Consider the following 6,939-nt stretch of genomic DNA (forward strand, 5'->3'; position numbering starts at 1 on the left):
AATCTGCCTTCAAGCATGCGCTAATTCTAAACCCATTCTAAAGAATCCTTCCTCAGATCCCGTCTCTGTTTGACTAACTACTGCCCTATCTTTCTGCTTCCTTTTACCTCTAAGCTGCTTGAACGGATTGTGTATAATCGCCTCACTAACTTCCTCTCCTCTAATTCCCTCCTTGACCCTCTACAGTCTGGTTTCAAACCCCTTCACTCTACTGAAACAGCTCTAACAAAAGTCTCCAATGACTTGCTCTCTGCCAAAGCAAAAGGTCACTTCTCTGTTCTAATACTACTGGATCTCTCTGCTGCTTTCGATACTGTTGATCACCACCTTCTTCTAGACTCACTTGCTTCTATAGGCATTTGAGATACAGCTCTCTCCTGGATCTCCTCATATCTGTCTAACCGTTCCTTCTCTGTCAACTTCTCTGGCAAGACATCATCGCCCCTTCCACTTTCGGTTGGTGTCCCCCAAGGTTCAGTCCTTGGCCCTCTGCTGTTCTCTCTTTATACTTCCTCTCTTGGCAAACTAATCAACTCATTTGGCCTCCAGTATCATCTACATGCAGATGATACCCAAATCTACCTGTCTTCTCCTGATCTCTCTCAATCTCTCATGTCACAACGCTACCTCAAACTTAATCTTTCTAAAACTGAACGCATTATCTTCCCTCCCTCCATCTCCACTCCACTACCTGAATTCTCTATCACCATTAACAACACAACTATCTCTCCTACTTACCAGGCCCGATGCCTTGGGGTCATCCTTAACTCAAACCTTTCCTTCATCCCTCACATTCAGTCCCTCGCCAGATCCTGCCGCTTGCACCTAAAAAACATCTCTCATGTCCACCCATTCCTCACCCAAGAATCCACAAAAACTCTGGTTCATTCACTTATCATTTCCCGTCTTGACTACTGCAACACACTTCTGGTTGGCACTCCACTATCCTAAATGCCGCTGCTAGGCTCATCTTCCTTGCACGTCTCTCCTCTTCTGCTTCCCCCCTCTGTGAAACCCTCCACTGGTTCCCAGTTACTTTTAGAATTAAATTTAAAATCCTGGTACATATATATATATATATGGCCATCCATAATAGTGTTCCTCCTTACATTCCGACCTCATTAGCAAATTCTCTCCTACTCGATCCCTACGTTCTTCCCATGGGCTAAGGCTCTCCTCCTCACTTATCACCTCTTCCTTTTCCCGTCTACAAGATTTCACTTGAGCTGCCCCATATCTCTGGAATCTACTCCCAAGGAACCTTCAGCATTCACCCTCCCGACATTCAAGAAATGGTTGATGGCAGACGAGCCCCCTGCTGGCAACCAATAGAGTTGCTCATACGGACATTTAAACTCCTGGCGCTAGAGCTGCTGCGGTACGCGTTAACCCCAAATTAACCCCTTATACAAAACCGTAAAAAACAAAGAAAAAAGGAACACGAAGAATGTCCACAAATATTCGCCCGAAGAGAAGACAGGAACGGGCGATTATTCACAGAATCTGAAGATTTTTTTTTTGCCGAAAACGAGCACGAACACGAAGACAACCCTGGTGCCCAAGTCTAGTTAGCAGCAACATTGACATAACTGCATTCATTTCACACTAAAGAATGAATGGGAAAGAGCAGCTGCTCAGACTCTTTATTGGTTGATGCCAGACAACTCCCTGCCGGCGGCCAATAGAGTAGCTATTATGGACCTTTAAATCCTGGCGCCAAAGTCGTGATTCCGCTTAGTGATTGCCCGCCCTGATGAAGCCGTGGTTCTCACACTATCAGCTTTTTCTCCCTTGTGGATTCCCATATTAACCCCTGCTATACTATAGAAGACTTAAAATAGGCTAGACTTGTATGGGGGAAGGGACCAGGGAGATAAGCTAGGAGATATTTAGGGAGTTTGTCTTAACTAATAGGCTAGCCTAGTATATATATATATATATATATATATATATATATATATACACGAACACAAAGAAACGAAGATTCTTCCTGTTGTGCATCTTCATGTACGTTTATCCACTGCCATAATTGTTTGTTCGTTATTCGGTTTGCCGAACGAAAATGTAACATTCGTGTTCTATTGGCAACCACCACTACCTACAAAAGCCTTCTTTCGAATTGAGAATAACAATTTCAAACTCACTATGTCTTTGTGTTGCGTAAAAGGATGCGTTGGATACAGAAATGCTTAGGGTCCATCAATATTTATACTTAACTGGTATTCACAGACATAACTGGTGTCTGTGAATAATGAGGTGATATTACTTTGATATTTTCCTTAAATTGCTTTTGATAACAGATACAAATTATTCAGACTTGCGGAATAAATTGGATTAAGTAAAAGAACGAGCTTTAGTTGGTCCTTGCCTTCATGAGCCTCGCACAACACAATACTTGTACTAACTCCTTGTCTAAACAGCTTGATTATTTATGTGTAAATGATATTCAAGAGGCAGAGAAGGTATTAAAGGAAAAGCATGTTCTTTTTTTGCTTAAGCCTTATGAAGAAACTTTTACCCAAACTCGGGGATGTGTCCTTCTTCAGCCATTTCCAAAATTTAGGCTGGCTGAAACTTTTCCCCCCAGAATTCAGGGTGAAAAAGTGGGCATCGACCTCTTTCAGAGGATTAATATTGAATAGTTTGGAGGAATGAACAATTAGGGGGGTTGTAGAGACATTTAATTAGATAAAGGGATTCAACTAACTACAGTATAGTTAGGGGCTGCCACCTTGTTGGCATTGCAGTAAATTTCACCTAAGGCTAGCTGACAAGTAAAATGCACCCTCTATGATGCAAGTAATACCAGCATAGGGGGATTTCATCCATACAGTGCTGTGAAAATGTATTTGCGTCCTTTCCGACTTCTTCTATTTTTGCTTATTTGGCCCAACACGTTTTAATATAAGACAAATGAATAAACATAAAATGTGACTCTTAAATGATAATTTAAATCACTGAAGGTAAAGAGTAAACCAAAGCCTTTATCATCCATGTAGTTGCCCTCTAAACCTAATAACTGGTTGTACCAAAAACTGCAATCAAATCTTTGAAATAACTGGCAATTAGTCTTTTGCGTCACTGTGGGGGAATTTTGTCCCACTCTTCTCGGCCGATTTGTTTTAATTCAGCCACCTTGGTCTATTATGTCCATCTATAGCAGAAAGTGGTAAAGCAAGATGGCACTGCAGCCAAACGTTACCCAAAACGTTTGAAGGGCTTACTATTTGAAGCTTGGGGAAGCACAAGCAATACCAATAACAAAAGTTATTGCGGGTAAAGGTGATGGAAAACCCTCCCACTTAAAATTAAGGGGTACCCCTGCCGGGAGGAGAATCAGCTTTACGCCTCTTCCTGGTGTCGGGCGAAAAGATTCTCCGGGTTTCTAAATTTCTTCACCTGGGCGACTTCATCCCCCTTGCTACATTGTTGAGAGGGGTTACTCCCATGTCCCCCAAAAATGTCTCCATCATCAGATCAAACACTTCATTACGTCCATTGCCTCCCTGGACAGGACACTGACACCTCTCAAATCTATCTGTGCGGATAATGGTGCATCCTCTCACCTACTTTCTCGACTCTACAGAATATACTTGGACGGTCGCTCTTCAACTAAACCTTATTACCTGAGTCTGTGGGAGGGCGAGTAGGGTATCTCTCTCGACTCGGCCACCTGGGACAAGGCTATTACACTCACACACAGCTGTTCGATCTTCAGTAAACTCCAGGAGTCTGCCTACAAGCTTCTCACCCGTTGGTACAGGGTTCCCGTGGACATACACCGCTTCGCCGCCCATGTCCCTCCTAAGTGTTGAGGTGTGGGTCCGCTGCAGGTACCTACCTTCACTTGTGGTGGGACTGCTCCTTAATGAAACCATTTTGGGATACTGTCCTCCGCATAATACGTTTTGTTGATGACCCTGATATCTCATTTGACCTGGCTAGTGTGCTCCTCCGTGTGAATTATGTGCCTCTGGGTTCCTATAAGCCAGGGGTGTCCAACCTGTGGCCCTCCAGCTGCTGCAGGACTACATCTCCCATAATGCGCTTTCAGCTAATGGCCTGCTATAAGCGTAGCCTTACCATCCTTTTTCTTACCTCTGCTAAGGCGACTATTCCCAGGTTTTGAGAGAGAGAGAGAGAGAGAGGACAGTCTCCTCAGGCGGCTTCCCAGGCAGTGAGTACCACCGCTACCCGGTCGGCGTCTTCACCGCATGGCCGACCACGCGGCAAACAGGTACCACAGTGTGGTCAAAACTTAATATTGCACGTTACATTTATAACATGCCTTTATAAGCTCGGGTGACCTCTTCATGCAGGACACGCCTCCTCCTCTCCCTATTTAAACCCGGACTTCCTCTTCTGGATCACCCTTGGTTGGTGTATTTTTGCTATTTGCTTGCGCATTAGATGTGACTGACTGCTCCGGTTTGACTTGACTTGACTTAACTTGACTTGACTTGGCTTGTTGACCTTGTTCCTGTCTCCTGATTCGGCTCCTGATTCCTGCTCGTCTGGTATTGATTCGGCTTGTTGACCTTGTCTCTGGATTCTGATTTGGCTTATCCTGATTACCTGTCTGACCCGGTTGGTTCTCTGACTTTCTGGTTCCTGTTTGGCCTGGCCCACTCCGCCATCTAGGGTCCTACCTCACCATACCATTACACATACACTCTGGTTCCGTCTCCACCGGACGGGACTTGTGGTCCCATTTATTTGTGTTTCTCTGTTTTTTTTAATTTAATGTTTGTATTGAATATTCATGGTTTTAACTATTGTCGCTGTGTACTCAAAATACTCTGGCATCACTCTGCCCAGTGACGCTAACACTAGTCTTACGGTACCCTGGTTCGAACCATTCTGTATAAGCAGTCCTGCTAATTGGTCATATTATTCTGTATCCTCTCTGAGTGACGACTACTTTTTGATTTCTCTCACTTTACGGTCCGCAGGCCGTACTTGTAAAGCATTCCATACTTGTATCTCTGTATCTGAATTATGTACCTTGTGCAGACTGACATGCTACCAGTGTCTCTTTGCATTACCATGTATGTATTTCATGTCTTTTAATAAACTGTGAACTGTAAAAAAAAAATTAAGCGGTACCCACCATAACTTTTGTTATTGGTGTATATGTATATGTATATATATATATATATATATATATACTGCATACACACACACAAATCCAATACATTTCCTACATTCAATCCACCATCTTTTTATTTACTGAACCTAGATCCATACATAAACATTTTGGTCCACATCCAAGACCTTTGTCAATATCTGGAATTTCTGGTGACTGACTGGTGAGTGTTTCTATTGATTGGTGTTACTCCTCACACTGCTTCAAACGGGTTTTTAAGACCCAGCTCCATGTAACATGCTCTTCCAGAGAAGGTGTCCTGCTTTGGACATTATACACACCCTGTATAATGGATTAGTACCGTGTTTCCCCGATAGTAAGACACCCCCGATAGTAAGACGTATCGGGGGTTTCAGAGGGGTCGGCTAATATAAGCCGTACCCCGAAAGTAAGACATATGTCTTACTTTCGGGGAAACACGGGGGATTTGCCGGGTCCGCCACTCTAAGGGGCCGGGAAGTCCCCACCAAGGCCGGCCTTACGTGTCTGCGGCCGCACAGGATTTAAATTAAAACATCGGGGTTTTTTTTTAACTTTATTTAACATCCTCCATGTTAAATAAAGTTTTTTTAACTTTATTTAACATGGAGGATGTTAAATAAAGTTGAAAAAAACCCCCGATGTTTTTATTTAAACCCTGTGCGGCCGCAGACCCCTAAGGCCGGCCCCTTAGAGCAGGGCCGACCTTTGGGGTGTGCGACCGCACAGGGCGCCACACTCCAGGGGGTGCCAACCTGCGGCACCCGGCACCCCTCCAGAGACGGACAGTAATGTCCGCCGCTGGAGGAGCAGGCTCGCAAGGGAGCGGTATCGGAGGTCTTTAACAGACCTCCGGCTCCCTTGAGTGATTTTAAGCCGGGTTCAACCCGGCTTAAAATCACTCAAGGGAGCCGGAGGTCTGTTAATGACCTCCGATACCGCTCCCTTGTGATCTGCGCGGCAACAGCTGTTGTGCGCCGGGGTTTCTTGTCAGATCCCGGCGCACAACACTGAAGCCGCGCCCACCGCTGTCCGTGCCCTCTGAACCAGGAAGAAGACAGAACTGAAGAAGAGGAGCGAAGAGGAGGAAAAGAAGCTGAAAGAAGAAAGGAAAGGTAGGAAAGAATTAAGTGAGAGTGGATTGGTGTATATGTGTGTGGATTGGTGTATGTGTGTGTGGATTGGTGTATATGTGTGTGGATTGGTGTATGTGTGTGTGGATTGGTGTATATGTGTGTGGATTGGTGTATATGTGTGTGTGGATTGGTGTATATGTGTGTGTGGATTGGTGTATATGTGTGTGGATTGGTGTATATGTGTGTGGATTGGTATATGTGTGTGGATTAGTGTATATGTGTGTGGATTTGTGTATACGTGTGTGGATTTGTGTATATGTGTGTGGATTGGTATACGTGTGGATTGGTAGGTGTGTTGATTGGTAAGTGTGTGAGAGTGATGGGTGTTATGCTGTACCATTTCCAATGTCTTTTTCATGATCTAATTATGCTCTAAAAGTACATCATAACTCCCATCACTCTCAATTTTTTCCCAATATAAGACATACCCCGAAAGTAAGACATAGTGGGGCTTTTAGGGATAAAAAGAAAGTAAGACACTGTCTTACTTTCGGGGAAACACGGTAATAAATATAGATGTAACACTAAAGCTCTTCTAATGCACAGCCAGAGGGAATTCATTTTCCTGGGACAATCAAATCTTATATATCAGGTAGTGCTGAGGATGCAATCCATACACAGTTCAATTTTTGGGTGGCAGAATCCCGCATCATACTTAAATGGGAACTCCGACCAAAT

The sequence above is a fragment of the Spea bombifrons genome, chromosome 3 (genome assembly GCF_027358695.1).
Source record: "Spea bombifrons isolate aSpeBom1 chromosome 3, aSpeBom1.2.pri, whole genome shotgun sequence".
Classification (NCBI taxonomy): domain Eukaryota; kingdom Metazoa; phylum Chordata; class Amphibia; order Anura; family Pelobatidae; genus Spea; species Spea bombifrons.